The sequence below is a fragment of the Petaurus breviceps genome, unplaced genomic scaffold (genome assembly GCF_028583685.1).
Source record: "Petaurus breviceps papuanus isolate PSGF00001 unplaced genomic scaffold, PetGlider_PUasm1.0 140, whole genome shotgun sequence".
NCBI classification, from domain to species: domain Eukaryota; kingdom Metazoa; phylum Chordata; class Mammalia; order Diprotodontia; family Petauridae; genus Petaurus; species Petaurus breviceps.
The window spans coordinates 27,841,609-27,862,035 of NW_027185698.1; the positions used below are offsets into that span (position 1 = coordinate 27,841,609).

Consider the following 20,427-nt stretch of genomic DNA (forward strand, 5'->3'; position numbering starts at 1 on the left):
CCTTCCTTCCTTCCTTCCTTCCTTCCTTCCTTCCTTCTTTCCTCCCTTCCTCCCTTCCTTCTTTCCTCCCTTCCTCCCTTCCTCCCTTCCTCCCTTCCTCCCTCCCTCCCTCCCTCTCTTTGTTTCTTTTTTCTTTCTTTCCTGATTTATCTTTCCCTTACCATATACTGCTGTATAATTATGGAAGGTAAGACAGGAGTTGGGATAGTGAGCAGTGAGAATTATATATATATATAGGGTTGGTGGTTTGTGCTTCATTCTAGAAGAGGACCATGACATCAGGAAGATGATACCTTGACTTGCAAGAGAATTAGATTTAAGTGAGGGAGGGCTGTGCAAAGTCACTAGCCTCACTTTCTTCTTCAGAGCCATCTGGGTCTAGTGGTCAAATCCAAATTACAAAGACTAGAGATGGTCCTGCACGTAGAAGTAGAAAGGACCTGAAAGGATGTCTATTCCAACTCCCTCATTTTATAGCTGAGGAAACTGAGGGGACTTTAGAGGTTATATAGTAAAATCCTCTCATTTTACACATGAGAAAACTGAGGAACAAATTGGTGAAGTGACCTTCCCAAGGTCACATATATAGCAAATATCAGAGGAAGGATTTGAACCCAGGTCCTTTGACTCCAGAATCAGTGTCAAGGGAGAAGTTAAGAAGGAGATGAGACACAGAATACCTGGCCCATTGTGATGACAGGGCCTTGCCTCTCATGCCCACAGGGAATTCACCCACTACCTCTCTGAGTTTGTAAGGATGCAGGTTAAACTTTTCGTGGCTCTGCATTTTTCTAGACTGCTTGTTGTGGCTGCAAGAAGACAGTTCTTAAAGAGAGCAGTCCTGGCCTGGGGTCCTGGCCCTACTTTTCATTTGGCCTTGAGGCCCCTTCTCTCTAAACCCCAGTTTCCATGTCTGTAAAATGAGGCAATGATACGGGACCTACCTACCACCCAGGGTGGTTGTGAGAATTCCCCCAGTTAATATGTGAGAAAAACCTTTGTAAAGTGATTTGATTTGTTCTTTTCTACTCCCCCTAGAAGTGCAGGGACAGGAGAAATTGCCCTGTTTCCCTTCCCTCAGCATTTTTATACCTGGTAAAATGAAGTTAAAACATTCAGGTCAATCCTGAAGGAGAAAAACAAGCACAGAAGGATTGCCTAGGAGGGTGGGAGTGGAGGGAGTGTCGGGGACACTTCCACCCCTTTGGCTTATTGCCCTGAGGGGTGCTCTGAATTTCTAAGGGGGATGCTTATTCTAAGGGGGAGTGGGGAGGTGGGTAGAAGGAAGGATACAGATGCTGATCCTAAGCAGGATGTTGAGCTGCTGGAACCTTAGAGATCACTTATTTCAGTCTTCTTTTTCAGATAAATAAACTGAGGACCGGAGGAGGGAAATGATTTGGCCACGCTCTCTCTCTCTCTCTCTCTCTCTCTCTCTCTCTCTCTCTCTCACACACACACACACACACACACACACACACACACACACAGTTAATAGGATAGCTGAGATTCAAACACAGGTTTTCTATCTCCCAAGTCAGTGTTTTTTCAACTCTACTATGCTCTTTTTAAAAAGGAAAAAGTCTTTACTGCTATCTGTTTTTATTTCATAATCATTTCTGGATATGGTTCCATAGACACTACCAGGGTGGTGGCAGTAACAGAGAAGGGTGATCTCTCTCTCTCTCTCTAGGTATCATTAATACAAAGTAGATGGAAATTGGCATTAGACTAAAGGAAAGTTGGTAGCATCTTGTTTATCTATAAAAACTTTCTATAAAAGGCTACAACATGATTTGAGTCCAAAAGAAACTGAAGATTGACTTACATTGATTTGATTTTGATCTAGAAAGAACTTTTAGGAACTGGAACATAGAGTAGTAGTAGAAGGGAGCTTAGAGATTTAGTTCAACCCCACTTTGGCAACCAATATCGTCATTACTTACAATACCTAATTACCAATTCATAAAAAAATGTAAAAGTTTAAATAACTGGAGAGTTGATAGTTCTGATAAGCCTAAATGAATCTACTCAGTGGGTATTTTTTGAATCACCAGATCTACGAGATCGACCTCTCAATCTGATTGGTCTTCTAACTATACTCTGTTCCCTCTTCCCTTTCTTCCTTCCTTTTTTCCCCTTCCTTCTTTACTCTTCCCTTTTTCTCCTTCCTTTTTCCACCTCCTTCTTTGCTCTTCCCTTTTCCTTCTTCCTTTTTCCCCCTTCCTTTTTTACTCTTCTATCTTCCTTCTTTCTTTCCTCTTCTGTTCCTCTCTTACACCCTTCCTCCCAGACGCCCCTCCCTAAACACCACTTGGAATATCTTTTCCCCTATTTTCTCTCCAACATCCCAAATCCTGCTGTTCTTTCAAGGGCTAACTCCATTCCCTCTTAACATTAAGCCTTTCTCTGATCACTCCATAAGCACTTCAGGATAAAAAGTGATTTCTCCTACTAAATTCCAAGAACCTAGGCTCACAGTCTAGCACTTAGTGTCTTAATGTTCCACCTGTATAAACCTGTTCAGACCTCGCTTCTCAGGGCACAGGTGGCTTTCAGAGTCATTATCACAGAGACTAGGAGGGCAAGAATTATCAATCTATACTCTGAAGAGATTATGAAAACGTTAAAGGACCCCCATGTACAAAACTATTTATAGTAGTTCTTTTTGTGGTGGCAAAGAATTGGAAATTGAAGGGATGTCAATCAATTGAGGTATGACTGAACAAATTGTGGTATATGAATGTAATGGAAGATTATTGTGCTATAAGAAATGATGAACAAGAAGAATTCAGAAAAACCTGGAAAGACTTATACGAACTGATGCTGAGTGAAGTGGGCAGAACAAGGAAAACATTATACACGGTAATAGCAACATTATGTGATGATCAATTATGATAGACTTAACTCTTTTCAGAAATACAATGATCCAGGACAATTCCAAAAGACTTAAGATAGAAAATGCTAACCACATCCAGAGAAAGAATTGATATAGTCTGAATGAAGATCAAAGCATACTATTTTCACTTTTTTGCTTTTTCTTTCTTGTGGTTTTTCTCTTTTGTTCTGATTCTTCTTTTCCAACACTACTAATGTGGAAATAGGTTTAATATGATTGTACATGTATAACTTAGATTATTTGCTGTCTTGGGGAAGGAGGGAGGGGAGAAGGGAGGGAGGGAGAAAAATTTGGAACTCAAAATTTTACAAAATGAATGTTATATGTAATTGGAAAAAAGTACTATTAAGAAAAAAAGTGTCTACCTGTGGGAGGGGCAAACATTACCCAGAGTTCTTTAAGTTCCTTTGTCTTTGACTTTGAATTCCCAAATAGATGACAAGTTCTTCAATGAAGAGTGTGCTTTCAATTCTTATAGTATCCTGAAGGTGACAAATAATTAAAAATTTCTTGATTGAGCTCTCAGAATAACAGTCACAAGCACCACACTCAAGGAAACTATCATAAACATGACATACCTTTTACCCTTGGTCCTTAGACTGCTTCTACAAGGTATGGTTTTTTTTAATCAATAAATCATAGGATTACAAATATATGGATATGTCTTTATATATATAGACATACATCACAGATAGAGCTGGGAGGGACCTCAGATCCCATCTAATCCAGCCCTTCATTTTATAATAATGACTAGCATCTATACAGTGCTTACTATGTGCTATACAGTTACTATACTATGCACTTCCCAATTATTATCTCATTGAGCCTTACCCTAGCTGGTAGGTGCTATCCCCATTTTACAGGAAACTGAGGCAAACAGAGAGAGTTGTGACTTGCCTAGGGTCACATGACTAGTAAGTATCTGGGGCAGGATTTGAACCCTTGTCTTTCTGACTCTAGACCCAGCATATTATCTACTAAACCACCAGGCTGCTTCTATAGGTGATAAATCAATAATTAGAATCCTAGTAATCCCACACAGCATAAAAATAGTGCCCTCTTCTCTTAGAGGCCCAGAATCATGGAATTTGAAGAGACTTTAGCATAAGTTGATCCTCTAACCTTAAGTCTTCCTTTTCCTCACCCATCTCCCACCTGCTCTCTACATCAACCCAAACTGGACTCTTGTGATTTCCCCAACACATCTCATACTTTCCCACCTCTTTGCTTTTGCCTGGAACTCACCCCTCACCCCTAACTCATTTGAATACTCGTCACATTCCATTTCAGATTTTAGTTTTGTGTGTATATATTATGTCCCTTTGGTAAAGTCCTCTACCAAGTCCTCTCACCATCTCAGTGTTGGTGACCCTGCATCTCAAAGGCTTTGCCAACAGAGAACAAGCTCTGGTTGGTCCCTCCCAAATGAGAAAGCTTTAAATTTGGGAGTGTGATGATCAAAACAGGAGTAAGTAGGACAATTGAGACTTTGTTCTAGAATACTGATAAATGTTGAGGAGGACCCTGCGGTAATCCGCAGACTGCTCTTTCTCACAGCTTGGTCCTCCTGGTTTTCTGCTTCTAAGCCTTCATTACCCATGCCTACCCAAGGTTGCTTCTCTCGCTCTGATCCTGGGGCAGCTGCTATGAAATTTCTTCCCCAACCCCCACAAGGGCAAGCCCAAGATTCTGGGAGATGGCTATCCTCCTGTTGTCATGACTATGTCTTGGGGATGGACCATCCTTTACTCCACTTTGCCGATTCCCCTTCTGGGACATTCTTTGCTCCTAGTTCCCCAATATTTAGCTCAGCGTACAGCACACAGTAGATGCTTAACAGGTGATGGATTGACAAAAAATACTTTCTTTTTTTAATGTGTAATTTTATTCTGAATTGCAAAACATTTTATTAGGATTGACCTTTACAATTAACTATTATTTTAAAATTAATTTCTTTATTTCCTTTTAGTTTATAGGATTCAATTCCACAATTCCTTGAGTTTCACATTTTGTCCCCCTCCTTCCCCTCCCCCCCATGATGGCTTATCAGTTAACTATTTTTAATCTTAAAAATTGTCACCTCAAACACATGAATATTATATGTATATATATGTGTGTGTGTATTTATATACAGTATATGTTATTGCTAGCTACATAAACATGTTAAAAACAGAAAGGGGTACAGGTAGGAGGAATCAATTAGTCAGTATAACTTCTCATAACTGGCCTCTTTAAAAAAATTTTTTAATGTATGTATTTATTTTTAGTTTTCAACATTCACTTCCATAAGATTTTGAGTTCTAAATTTTCTCTCTCTCACGCCTCTCTTCCCTCCCTAAGACATTGAGCAATCTGACATAGTCTCTACATATACATTCACGTTAAATATATTTTCACATTAGTCATGTTGTAAAGAAGAATTAGAGCGCCAATGGGAGGAGCCACAAGAAAGAAGAAACAAACAACAGAAAAAAAGAGAGCAAGTAGTATGCTTCAATCTGCATTCAGACTCCATAGTTCTTCTTCTGTCTGTGGATAGCATTTTCCATCATGAGTCTGACAAAAAAAATTTTTTTTCAAAACAAGAAAACTCTTCAAAGAAGGAGTATTTAGCCTGCTTATTGTTTGTCCTTCGTTCTAGGAGAGGACCATGATATCCGGAAGATGATGCCATGACTTGTAGGTTAATTGCATTTAAGTGGGGGGGGGGGGGCTGTGCAAGGTCAACAGCCTCACTTTCACCTCCAGAGACATCTGGGTCCAGTGGTAAGACATCGATCAGGACTACTGGAGATGGTCCAGCATAAGTCGTCAATATAATTGAGATGATGCCTCAGAATTTAAGATGTTATCTAAAATAAAGATAACTATTTTTTTTCCACCTAATGCTTGAAACATTGAGCTGCAGAAGTTTACCACTTCAGTTCTGGAGGTTGTAACAATACAAGCCCAGGAGAAACTCAAATGCCATCACATGGGTGGAGCCCAATACTTTCTACTATAGTATAGGACCTTGGGCAATCAAGCAGGTGATGATGGCTCAGAGACAAGGACCCTGGTTTGTTTGTGGCTTTTTGTAAAGGTCATCTTATGATAAGCAGTGAGATTGGTTGATTTCTAGCCATTAGCCTTTAGGTTGCAGAGAAAAATAGTTATTCTGTAGGGAGTGGCTTGGGGTCAGAGCTGTCAGTGGGATGTGGCCAATAACCCCATGTCTGAGTCATACATTAAGGCCTTGTGCTGCCCATAGCTGGGCAGTGACTCAGGGAAGCAGCTGAGAGGGGGTGACCCTGGTGCTAAAAAGGAACCAAGTCTCAGAGTCATATAAGCAAGCCATAATGATATTTCCCTTCTATCTCATCAGCAAGGCCTTCTGTGGGCCTGGCAGACTGCCTGTCCCACCCTGCTTCCCCCAGCTGCCAGGTCATCCCCCAGGAATTATGTTGTATTTGTCCTGTACGTACCGTAAAGGTCTCTGTTGTCTTCTCTGACTGAATTCTTAGTTCCTCGATGGCAAAGATTATTTCATTTTTGTTATGTATCTCTGCAGAATGGGCAACACCATAGTAGGCCCTTTACAGATTCTTGTTAATTGAATGATTGAGGTTTTGTGTCTTTTTCCCCACCCTATCAGTCTGTCTTACAACATAAATAGCAACATACCACAGAGAGTGGAATTTTCTGGCATTAAAAATATATGCATTCATAAAATTTGATATTACAAAGAATTCATTCTTGCATATTATGCCCTAGGCAGCTGCATACCTTGCTTATCCTTCCTTCCTTTTGTCCTGGATGCTTATTTTAACTAGATTTCATCTGAATAAAAATGTCTATATATGTGGGAAGATACATAGGAGAGTCTCCCTCATCTAGGTCCTAGTTCACTAAGGATGGTCCCATGCCATGAAGCTGCCTGGGGGTGACCCTGGGTAGAGGCAGTGGAGAGAATATAGATGCATTAGGGGGTACCTCAGAGAAGACATTAAAGTCAGGTGCAGAGAGCTACAGGCCTGGGGGGCTAGGAATGGAGAAAAGCAGAGAACACGGCAAATTCCTCATTGTCAGGAATGAGGACAGTTACAGTGGGAAAGGTTTGATCCTGGGGGACGGGAGACTGAGGTTTGAATCTTGATGCTGTTCTTTCTAAGCTGTATACCCATCAGCATTCTGTGACTCAGTTTCCCCCCTTGTAAAATGAGAGGTTAACAATAGATGATTTCTAAATTCATAGGAATTAGATTTAGAAGTGACCTTTAATATCTAGTCCTATCCCTTCATTTTAGAGAGGAGGAAATTAAAGCCTAGAGAGCTTAAGTGATCGATCCAATATTACATAAATGGTATCAGAACCAGAATTCAGACCCAATTTTTGTGATCCTGAGGTCAGGACTCTTTTCATGACACAGAGAAACATCCACCCACTCCCCATTCCCCCCACAATTCTGAATGTGTGTGTGTGTGTGTGTGTGTGTGTGTGTGTTTCCCTGTCCCTTTAAACCTATGCTAAGGACACAGCAGGCAACATTTGTAACCTGGCCAGCAATAGGTGCCAACTGGTGTTGGTTGAATGCAGATAATTTGCAGCCCGGCCAGCCTTCACTGTCTGCTTCCACGGTAGGGGAGCTATTGTCCCCTTCCTATTATGTGGTGAGCAGTTCTCTTGATGGTTCCATGAAAGGGGTTGGACACTTATTTAGGAGCCCATGTAGTTAGTACCTATTTACTTCCATGATGAATAAAAAGCCAAGCATATTGGCACAGGAAAAATGTCAGGAAAGAAAAAAATAAAGTCCTACCATTTTAATATTTTCTTCCAGGCAAGTAATGGAAATCTAGCAGTAATGATGGCCTTGGGTTGTCCTGACTGAGAGAAGGGATGTGTATTTAGAATTCTGGCAAATATGATGGTTAAAGACCCCATAGCCCCTTTGAGGGGAAAGGCCATGATTGGTTAGTATACTTCACTGTTTCTATTTTTTCTTTCTCTTGCATTCTTTATTATAAGGTAAGGATCATTGGCCAAAGGTGGCTAGAAGGATAGACTCAGAAAAGAGGTTGACCTCTATAAAAAACCTTTAAAAAAAAGTCACAAATCTTGGTGTCCTGGCCAAACTATAAACTGGAGATTACAGTTGGGGAATGCAGTGAACTCACTCCTGTGCATTCAGCAATGTGATGTGGGCCACCTTATATCAGTAGTGAGCATATGTGACTGGATTGAAACTCTGGTCTTCATGATTCCAGGTCCTCTTCTGTGCTCTGCCTTTAGGTAGGGGTAGGCAGGCTATTGTTAGTGGGAGCTTAAGCTAGAGATCTGATATCAAGGAAAGGCATAGCTGGAAAAGACAGTAGGTCAGTAATATTGTGAGAATCTGAGATAACAGATGGACAGACAGCCTGAGTATGTGTGTATATGTATATGTATTCAGAAACTCCTGAAAGTGTGAGAGCAATAACAAAAGGTTTCTATAACCTTTCCAGCATTATTAAGGATTTCCCTTTTATCTCCTTATAAGTAGAATAATGTAAGCAGTATTATTCCTATCTTTCTTTTTCTTATTTTGGAGGGAGAAGGCAACGCAATTGGGGTTGACTTGCCCAAGATCACACAACTAGTAAGTATGTCAAGTGATCACATTTGAACTCAGGTCCTCCTGACTCCAGGGCCTGTGCTCTATTCACTGTGCCACCTAGCTGCCCTAATTCCTATCTTCCTAATGAGGAAACTGAGATTAAGGAATGTTAAATGAGGAACTCCAGGTTCTTCAGCTAGGATGTGTATGGCAGAGTCAGGATTCAAACTCAGCCCTCCTGACTCCATGTTCAGTGACCTTCTACAGAATCTTGTCTTTGGCCCACTTCAGCCCCTTGCCACACCTGCCTCCCAAGTGTTTTGATAGATCCTTTGTCTGGGATTTATTTAAGAATACTATGGGAAGGTATGGCTAGGCTGCCTTGGTGGGAGAATGGGCCCACACCCATAAGATCACAGATTCATCAAAGTATCAAATACTCCACCCCAGAAGCAACTACATTTTAGTCACTGGGCACTCCTGTCTCCCTGTTAAAGACTGAGGATGATCAAAAAAGCAGAAGACAGTAGATAATAGAACTGAAATGGAATTTAATTATCTATTAGAACCTTCTCATTTTATAGAGGAAGAAACCAATGATCAGAGAGGTAAGTGATTTGCAAAAGGTTATATGCTTAGTCAAATACCAAATATGGCATTTGAACTCAGGTCTCATGGCTTGTGTTTCTGTTGTGTAATGCATGCTGTCAAGGTAGGGAATCATACTTAATGGCTACGGAACAGCTGAGAAATGGAGCTCTTTCCCCCTAAACATCACAAGAAAATCGAAATCCCAAATAAGAAGCCTCTACAATAGGGGTATTAACTTGGAATGGGTGAATTAAAAAAAAATATATATATATGTATATATACACACACACACACACACACAAACATATATTTTATTTTACATATTTAAAAAAACATCCCTAGGACAGGGGAAAAGGTAAGGAAATAAAAGAAATTTGCATGATAACTTTGTACCAATAGATTTGCAGTTTCACGTGCAATCATCTTTTGCATTGTACTATGTTATGGAAATGCTTGGTTTATTCCATAAATTAAAAATAAAATAAACAAATGAGAAAGAAACCAAATTATTCTGACAAAGGGTTTATAGGCCTCATCAGGCAGCCAAAGCGGTCCACTATTCAAGAAAAGGTTAAGGACTCCTGGTCTAATGTATACTAGGAGTGTGCGGTCTGTATAACTGGGGATACAGACAAAAATGAAATTTCCACGAGTTAGACACCTAGTCAAGATGGGCAGATTCTTTGTGAGTTAAACAAGTCATCGCTCAAGGAAGCATCATAAAAGCATGACTGAGTCTGATCTGTAGAGATCACAGGCTTTCCAAGTGGTGTGAATCTTGTAGACACCAGCCTAGGGGTCAGGAGCCCTGACTCACTGTGGAACAGGAGACAAGTCACTTGATCCCTCTGTCCGATCTCAGTTTCACTGCTTATAAAACAGGGTTCATGATGCCCTCTGTTACTTAATCTCCCAGAACTGTGAGTCATAAATGTGCCTATCATAGACCTCAAATATCCTTCGCTCTCTGGTCTTTATAAAGCACTCTCCCTTGCATTAGTTTTTTACAACAACTCCATAGATAAGGCAGGGAAGATGTTACTATCTCGCTTTTGTAGATAGCAGCTAAGGAAATATCAGAAGTGGAATTCGAACATAGCTGACTCCAAGGCCAGGGGTCATTCCACTTCAGAATGCTGTTTCTTAAGACTGGGCTTTCTGTTAGTCCTAGCACTATAGATTTTCTGAGCTGGGAGAACCTTTAGAGTTTGTCCTCCTAGATTTTTAGGCAATAAGTCAGTGCACCTTACTGTGTGCCAGGCCCTGTGCTAAGTGTTGGGAAAACATACAAACTGAAATAAAGTCACTCCCTGTCCTCAATAAGCTTACTTTCTAATGTAGAAAGGTAACCCATAAATGGGAGCTGAAAAGGGGGAGAGTGAGAGATGAAGGTAGCAGGTGTATGATGGAAAAAGTATGAAGATTTGGGATTATTGCCTGGGAAGGAATGAAGTCATGCTTGTCGGGGCATTTTCTGCAAAATGGAGGTTCTAGCAGGGGTGGGGAACCTGTGACTGCAAAGTCACACATGGTCCTCCAGGTCCTCAAGTATGGTCCTTTGAATCCAAAAGGCTGCACTTGAGATCCTAGAGAGCCACATGTAGCTTTGAGGCCACAGGTTTTCCATCCTTGTGGACAGAGGGAGAAACCACCCACAGAGGGCCACAGCATTACCAAGAGGGAGTAAGGGAAGGGGAGAGTCATTGACTGTCTATTTGTGCCCTTCCAGCCACTGGGAGCTTACCAGCCCACAAATGACCTGCTCCATTCTTGGACAACCCTTAAGTATTTGGAAGCTCTTCCTGATAAGGAGCCCCAAACTATCTTTTGGTCCTTAATTTCTCCTGTGGAGCCATATAGAATAAATCTAATCTGTCTCCCACATTCGATGTCATTCAAAAGCAACATTTAAAAAATAATTTTTGCTCTTTTCAATCACCTTCATTTCCAGACATGCCCTACCCCCATCCCTTGCCAGAGAGCTGTCCCTAGTAACAATGAATAAAAAAGAGAGAAGGGGGTGGGAAGCAGTTCTGCAAAATTAACCAACATATTGAATAAACCTTACAGTGGTATATGCATTGTTCCCTCTGCAAAGAAGGAAAGGAGGTGCACTTTCTCTTCTCTTTGGGGGGCCAAGCTTGATCAATATAATTACCCAGCACTCAGGTTCATTTTTGAAAGCTTACATTTTTTGAAGCATTTTATTGTGCACTAGGCCCAGTGTTACCCACTGGGAATACACAGATGAAAAATGACATGTTTCCTTCTCTCAAGTATCTTACTATTTAACAGGGCAAGGGAAAGGAGATAGCATGTACATAAACATGTATGATACACTTTAGAATGTAGTCACGGGAAAAGAGGGATGCTAACAGAATCCTTTTAGGAAAATTTGAGGAAGAGCTCCCCATTCACTGCCAAGAATAAGGAAGGTTTCATGTAGCCAGAGGCCCCTGACCTGGACTTTGAAAACCACAGTGTTCAATGGACCCCAGATGTGGAAGGAGTGTGTTCCAGGCATGGTGAATGGTCTGGGAGAATGCACAGAGGTGAGGATACAGGATAAGAATGAGGAAGGACTGATGAGGGCATTGATAGGAAGTATAATGAAACAAGGCTGGAAAGATAAATTGGAGCCAGATTGTGGAGTGCCTTTGAATGGATGGGAGAACATTTATTAAGCCCTTACTATGTGCCAACCACTAGAGTCCCAAATTGAAAAGTGAGACAGATTCTGCTCACAAGAGGCTTACCCTCAAATAGAGTAGAGAACACACAGAGATTTCAGCAGCAAATTAGATGGTAATGCATCGTTAGTGCAATTTTCATTGATAAAACCACAGCTTTTTGTGAAATTGAACCTCTCAGCTGTGCCAAGCACTATTTTCCCGGCCTTCAGTGGCTTTAGAGGAATACTTTCCGAGCTAAGTGAAAGGCATGGCTCCACAGGGCTTGCCCCACAGGCAATGCTTGGCCTGGGGGCTTAGAATAGGAGAATCAGCCTGGAAGCAGCACCATCAGTCTGGGAGGCACTGCTGTTCCCCAACGCTCACTCAGAGGGTCCTGGGTTGCCCACAATGGGGTCAGAAGGAAAGTGGTTTTTGAGGTGGCTTCAGCTAGATGGCGGCACAGTAGATAGAGGGCCTGGAATCAGGAATACTCATCTTCCTGAGTTCAAATTTGACCTCAGACATTTACCAGCTGTGTGACCTTGGGCAAGTTACTTAACCCTGTTTGCCTCAGTGTCCTCATCTGTAAAATGAGTTGGAGAAGGAAATGGCAAACTGATCCAGTATCTTTGCCAAGAAAACCCCAAATGGGGTGATGAAGACTAGGATGTAATTAAAATGACTAAAGAAACACAGTAGTGGTATATAGTCTGGACTGCCTGTTACATACCCTTCCTTAGGGCATTTTGCTATTTCTACTATACCCCTGTCCCACCCTTTTCAATATACTGAGACTCTACTTCTCTAGGATAAACATCTTCATTTTCCTCATGCATTATGGGTTCTAGACCCTTTGTCATACTGGTTACCCTCTTCTGAAAGACCTCCTCAGCTTGTCAATGTCCCTTGCTTTTAGAAATGAGCACCCTCCTATTAGACATGGGCTAATAAGGACAGAGGAGGGAGAGGAGGAAAGATGGACAGAGACAGAAACAGAGCATCAAAGTAGGGAAAATGGATGCTGATCAGCTGGGTAATGACTGAACACACTGTGGCATGCAATTATAATGCAATATTATTGTGCTATAAGAAATTAAAAAATTTGGAATTTAAAGAAACTTGGGAAGGTTTTTATGAACTGATGTAGAAAGAAGCAGAACCCAGAACAACATAAACAATGACTATAGCGATGTAAGCAAAAAAGAACAATAAAAGAAAGCTAAATACCATATAAGTATAATAATTGATTATGACCCTGAAGAGGAATTGAGAAAATGTACTGACTCCATTAGAGAGGTAGGGGACTATGTGTGTGGAATGTTGCACACACTGTTATATGCATTGGTATGTTCCTTGATTTTTGCTGAATTGCTTTTCTTTGTTTCAAAGGAAAGTTCAAGTTCAAGGTAGGGTGGTGATAGTGACACTGCTAGAAATGATTGTAATATAAAAATAAAAGGAATCAATAACATTTTTAAAAATCTTAATAGTTTTTGTCCATTGTTCTAACTTCTTTTTTTTAAAGGATCCCACTTTTTTTTTACCTTTTGGAGGGCAACTGGGTTTAAGTGACTTGCCCAAGGTCACACAGCTAGTATTTGTGTTAAGTGTCTGAGGCCGCATTTGAACTCAGGTCCTCCTGACTCCAGGGCCAATGCTCTATTCACTGTACCACCTAGCTGCCCCTGTTTTAACTTCTTGAAGCATTTTTTGGTGCCCTGATTCTATCATATTAAAGGTTACCTATTTGTTGCTTCCTGCTATAGGTAATTCTAGGGTTTATTTGTTTAGACTAATTCATTTTAAAAATCAATTTATTGAACTCAAAATTTATCCAAAGTATTGTGGTTGGCCCTGGAGATACCAAGGTGAAAAATGACCGTTCTTGCCATCAGGGAGTTTACACTCTAATAGCATGATAAGTAGATCATCTATGTCTTTATCTAAGAGTAGGAGATTAATAAATGCTTTTTGAACTGAAATGAATTAAAAGAAAAAAGTTGAACTTAACAGGATCCAAAGCAGAATCCTAGAGAATTCCATTAGTGACCTCCCCATAAGTTTCTTGATTGAGTGATTCAACCAATTTCAAATCCACCTACCTAGTCTATCATTCATGCCTCATTGAAATTCAAGCATTCTATGTCTATAGCGTTCTTCTGAGTTACTGACTTAATAATCCCAATTTGAAAGGAAATCAGGTTAGTCTGTCCTGACTTGTACTTGATGAAACCATGCTGACTGGTGGTGATCACTGCTTCCTTTTTTCACATTATTTTATCTCAGTTGATTTACTCTTTTTGAAAGGAGCAGGCCACATTTCTTCCTTGACAGGTGTTGTATTTTGGTTTATTCTCAGAGAAACAAAGTCAGTCTAATGTAATGTTTCCTTAAAGAACCTGTGCTGGTTCATGATGATCACCATTTCCCTTCAAAATGCTCACAATACACGCCTTTATGCATGCATTATAGCATTAGTTGGGCTTTCTTCATTAACTCATTACCCTTTAGTCCTAGGTAGTGGCTCTATCCTTGCCTTCATCTTGTCCTTGCTTGGGGCATATATAAAAACACCTTATGATCCTCTTTGGTATTATTATTTTATTATTACCACCACCTTAACACATCTTACCTTCCATTCAAAAAATATTAAGTGATTGCTACTACTAGGGCAACTCTGTTCCAAATGTTCATATGGACTATTAGTGTCCAACCTGTGGTGGAGTGTTCTGAGCTCACATTGATTTGATCAGTCACAGTCAGATACACCGTACTTTGACCCCAACATAGTGATATCATTTTGGTCCTCTTCAGGAATGAAGGACAATAACCATGACCATTACTAGGGCAGCTAGGAGGCACAGTGGATAGAGTCCCAGGCCTGAAGTCAGAAAGACTCATCTCCCTGAGTTCAAATCCAGCCTCAAACACTTACTGGCTATGTGACCCTGGGCAAATCATGTAACCTTGCCTGCCTCAGTTTCCCCATCTCTAAATGAGCTGAAGAAGAAAATGGCAAACTACTCCAGTATCTTTGCCAAGGAAACCCCCAAAAGGAGTCACAAAGAGTCAGACAGGACTGAAATGACCAGACAACAACACTAGGGTTTCTTACTGCTAGAGATAGTAGAGATCTAGTGGCAAAGTCATGAATACCTGAGCTCTAATCCCACCTGTGGTACACATTGGCTATGGAACATTGAGCAAGCCCTCTTAGTGCCCTAGGCTTGCAGCACCACCCAAAGACTATGAGTTATAAAGAAAGTGCCAATCTGCACTGGTGGAGAGAGCTACCTGGGCCAGTGAAATCATAGATCCAGTCCTCATCCTTGTCCTGCTAGATACAAGGCTCTGTTCTTGGTGCTGAGGGAGCCCACTTGGTGCTCTCATGGCATTTAGAATTTACTGGAGGAGATTAGACATGGGAGCGTAACGTCTTATAGATCACAGAAAATTTAAGTGACTCTGCCCACTAACCCCCTTTCCCCTCAATTCATAAAGCCAGCTCTTGGCGGAGCAAGAACTAGATAAGAATCCAGGTATCTTCATTTTTAATTCAGAGGAGTTCTTTCCACTCAATCCATTTTTTCCCCCCAAGGGAAGTTTCTCCTGTTTCTAAATATTCATTTTTCTTCCTTGTACAATTTCCCCTGTCATATGCACCTGTGCTATATTGAAGGAAAAAAAAATAGCCCTCTCTTTCCGATTTACACCTTTCAAATATTTGTGGACTGTTATGCTTCTCATTTTTTTTTTGTCACTTAGCCAAGTTACACATTTTAGCTGTTTTAATCTTTCCTCTTAAGTAAATCTCTTCATTCTCTTAATCACTTTGGACTTGGTTCAATTTGCCTCTAGTGAAACTTGCTTCTACTTTTTCCCCTCTCTTACTTGGATTTAACTTTTCCCCCCCACCCCACCAAAAGAATCCAACAACATCATTTTGATCAGTCCCAGTAAAATGGCAGAGAAGAATATCAGTATACATCCTTACTGTGTTTTTCTTAATGCTGTAGTAAAAAATATTGACACCCTTACTTGCCTATTTTGTAACTTTAAATGACTCTCCATTGCCTAACAAAATTCAAATTCTTTAGCCTGGCATTCAATTTCAAGCTGTCTTTTCCATCTTTTCTCACAAGTTTGTTTTTTTCCCCCATTTATTCTGCAATTTACCTCATAAAGGACTATTGGCTGAACAAATAAAATCAATTCATAGAAGCACAGATTTTGAGAATTTTAAAGGACCTCAGTGACCATCTATTCTAATCCAGAGTTGCCACTGAATAAAATAATCCATGTGTGGTCTGACCAGGGCTAAATACATGAGATGATCACCTCCTTACTCAATTCAATTCAATAATCTTATAGTAAATGCTTAAGGACAAGGACCTATCCTAGGTACCAAGGATATAAGAGTGAAAAACAATACAATTTCTGGTCTCAGGGATCTTTGTGCTTAGCAGGGATGTACAAAATAGCCTGAAATAAGACACACTGTTCAGTTTTGGGGCAGCTCAAACAAGATGTCCCAAAGGCATCTCAAACTCAACATGTTCAAAACAGTAAATAGCTCATTACCTTTCTCCCCCGCCCTCCCCTCTTCCCAACTTTGCTATTACTGTCAAGGGTACTGTCTTCCTCCCAGTTAAGCAGGCTCACCAACTCGATGTTATTGCAAATGGCAATATCCAATGCCTGACCAGTTCTTACTCTTTCTGCTTTTACGACCTCCCTCTTCTAAGTTCCTTTCTCTCTACTCTATGCTTGATGACCTAGAGGACCACAAGTAGTGTCAAGGCCACAGATTCCCCACCTGGGTAATCTAGAATAATAACTCGCATATATGGTTTTTGTTTTTCCCACACAGTTTCCCTTATTATAAAATACTATGGCATCTTGGTTTAACCAGGAGGGACATGAATTTGAATCTGGTTTCTGACACTTATCAAAATCAGCTGTGGGATCCCTGGCAAAGTCACTTGATTTTCAAATTGGGATGATAATACTAGTAGGACCTACCTCACAGCATCATGGTTGGACCAGACCAGCGTCACATAAATGAGTTTTTATGAAGGGGCTTAGATTCTCAATAGATCCTTATTGTAATGGGGGATTTTCTGGACAAGAAGTAGGACTGCAACCCAAACAACATGTTACTAACTCTTTGAAGTCCAAGAGGAGGAGGAAGTGAAATGTAAGCAGGTCAGTGGGTGACCTATTTTGGGGCTGGTGGGGTTTTGAAGCATCTCTTAAATCATATTACCATTAATGCCTACATGCTTTTAGCACTTGCCCTTCCTTTGTGGACAGTCCCTCCTACCACCAGCATCTCCTTCTGGTACTACTGCATGACCTGTTTGCACAGCTTTTTCCAGACCTTTACCTTCCCCAAGATCATGAGATCATGGCATTTGTCCCCACCCTTTATATAAACAAAACCATCACTTGGTAAGAGTGGGCTTCATGAGTAGGCAGAAGCCTACACAGCTGGGTCACAGGCTGTTGGGCAAGGCCTCCTCCAAAGAATAATGTAACAACTCATAATTACATAGCATTTTACAGTTTATAAAATGATTTCCTCACAGTAAACCTGTGTTGTCAGTAATATAAGTATTCTCATGACCATTTTACAAATGAGGAAAGCAGGCTCAGGAAACTTAGGTGATTTTCCCAAAGTTACACAATTAGTAAATGCTGGAGATAACATTTGAAATACAATTATCTTGATTTCATATCTACCACTATTTCCAGGAGCCATTCAGACTCATTTCCCATCAGTCCGCCATTTTGATTTTATGTCTTTTGGGTTGGCGTTCGGTATAGTCAGTCTCCCTCTGTACAATCTCAGAAGAATGACTTCAAAAAAGTCAGACACCGCTGGAATGGGTCCTCAAGTGTGAATGCCTTCATTATCAATGGAACACCTTGGAAGAGATTAGTTGGCAGCAGCTCGAGAGCATGACTTTATGGGGAAGGAATCGGTGGGGCCTGGAGGAAGAAAGGCCACTGATAAGGGAGGTGTAACTTTAGCTCGCACAATCTATATGTGTGTGTGGGTATATATGTGTATGTATATGTATGCACGTATATAGGCATTTTGTGTGTATATGTGCTTATATTACTGTGTGTATATATGCTTATATTATATTGTGTGTATATTTCTATATGTGCTTATATTTGTGTGCATGTATGGATATGTGATTTCCTTGGCATAAAGAACTCCCAATGAAGAATATCACTATACCAACACAAAATCATTCTATTCTCTATAATTACAAGTCTTAGAAGACTGAGAGGTAAAGGACTTTTGACCACTATACAGCCAATTTGTGTAAGAGATAGGGCTTGTCTTTGGCTCTCCCTGACTAGGGTGCCAGATTTCATTTCATTAAGCTAAATCTCCACTTGTGTCAGTCCCATAGCATAGTACCTGACTCATGGTAGATGCTTGATAAATATTTATTGACCCTTTCTTATCTCGTAGAGCTGGGACTACCTAAGAGAATCTTGGGACTGCCCTAGGGAAACTGAGGCCGTGTTTACCTTCTCTTAGGCAGCTAGGTGACACAGTAGATAAGAATGCTGGACTTGGAAGCAGGAAGACCTGAGTTCAAATTGCACCTCAGACACTTACAAACTGTGTGTCCCCAGGCAAGTCATTTAACTTCTCCCTGCCTCAGTTTCCCCAACTGTAAAATGGTGACAATAATAGCATCTACTTCCCATTATTGTTATGAGGATCGGGTAAGATAATATTTCAAAAGTGCTTAGCACAATGCCCCACATATGGTAGATGCTTAATAAATGTTATTTCCTTCCTTTTTTCTTTCCTCCATATGTCTCTCATCTTCACTGATGGTAATAATCTCAAGGAATACTTTGTCAAGCATTTATGGTCTTCAGTGTCTTGAGTAATAGAGTAGTTGAGGCCACAAATTTTCTTAATAAATTGAAAGTCATTTAGGGGTGGCTAGGTGGCACAGAGAATAGAACACTGGCTCTGGAGTCAGGAGGACCTGAGTTCAAATCCTGCCTTAGACACTTAACACAAAACTAGCTGTGTGACCTTGGGCAAGTCACTCACCCCCAATTGCCCTACCTTCCCCCCTCCAAAAATCTAAAAGAAAAATTCAAAAAAAACCCAATTAAGTAATTAATTAAAACTCATTTAATAACAAAACTTATAAGTTATGTCACTTAGCAATTCTGATCAATACAATAATCCATGACAATTGTGAAGGACTCATTATGAAAAACACATCTTTTTCCAGAGAAAGAGAATTGGTAGACTCTGAGTGAAGATTGAAGCTTATTTTTTTTCTCCTACTTTATTTTTCTTTTTTTCCCCCAAACATGGCTAATGTGGAAACATGTTTTGCATAACTTCATTCCTATAACGGGTATCATATTTCTTACTTTCTCAATGGGTAGAGGAGGAGTGAAGGGAGAGAATTTGAAAGTGAAACAAAATAAAATGTTTAAAAGTAAAGGCACTGGGGCCACCGATATAATTTTTTTTTCTGAAATTGTTCTATATTTCTGATTTATTTTTATTTTTTACTCAATTGTATTCTTTTTTTTCCTTTTTTGGGGGGAGGGGAAGGGAGGATGGATTGGAAGGTATTTCTTTGTTTTTACCCTTTAGAACATTTGATGCCTTTTTCCACCCCACCCCTTCCATGTCTGGTTTGTATAAAACCTTAGAGTGGCCTACAATTGTGTTCTTAGTTTTACTCATTTTTATCTTCCCTGTTTTCCCCCACCCAGGTCTTCCCCTGGGAGGACAGGAATAAGAATTACCCACAACAAGACTACAAGGAAAGGTTGTGTACCATTTGACTGGTACTACTCCTACTAATAACCATTCTATTTATTTTCATATCAAAGTTTGAAAAGTTCAACAATCTTGAAACAACCCTTTGAGTTTATTAGTAATGGTATTATTTTCACACCCATTTTGCAGAAGAATGGAAGCTGGGGAGAATGACCCGTCCTTGATTCCACAACTAGGAAGTGTCTGAGGCTGGATTCTAATCCCACTCTCCTGATTTCCAGTCCAGGGATCTACACACACCATTCATTGCCATGCTGCTTCTTACACGGCCCAGTCGCAGATCCATTGAGGTCTCCAAGAGGAACCTACGACCAAGCTGATGTTTCCAAAACTAAACAATGTCTTATCATTTTAGACAGACCATTTTAATAACTCTTTTGGTAGGAGAGTGGGAGAAGGGATGAAGAAGAGGAACTTCCCCGACTCCTTAAAACAGGAAGTATAGCAGTCTGGAAAGGTTCTCACAAGATGCTGTTGGAAAGCTTTTAAGAAGATACCTCAAAAAAAAAAAAAAAAAGAAGATACCTCAGAGGAGGGAAAAAGGGAAGGGGTGGGAACTCACACCAAAACACTCAGGATTTTAAGGGAAGCTGCCAAGAATGCACAAATAGCAGTTACAGGAGATGTCAAGTCTAAAGCATTATTTAGGGAGAGACAAACAATTGTGAATTAGGAGTTAATTGCTTTTTGGAAATGCTAAAACCCTTTGATGAGGAGAGAGCTTGCTGATCATACAAATTAGCACCTTCTTTCACCTGCTTTGTGCATTTGGAATCCTGATAATAGAGGTAAGGAGGAATTGGCTGTTTTGTGACCACTGGTGAGAGCTCCACCTTCAGCTAGGCTCAGAAT

The 20,427-nt window shown here is 40.4% G+C and overlaps 1 long non-coding RNA gene across 1 annotated transcript in view; it reads left to right on the forward strand.

Annotated features, from left to right (window-relative positions):
* Positions 1–20,146, forward strand: part of LOC138147262 (uncharacterized) — a 95,637-nt gene extending 75,491 nt beyond the window's left edge. The window contains exon 4 of the long non-coding RNA XR_011164754.1: positions 19,705–20,146. This is a non-coding gene — a long non-coding RNA (uncharacterized lncRNA). The remainder of the gene's footprint in view (positions 1–19,704) is intronic.
* Positions 20,147–20,427: the final 281 nt, after the last annotated feature.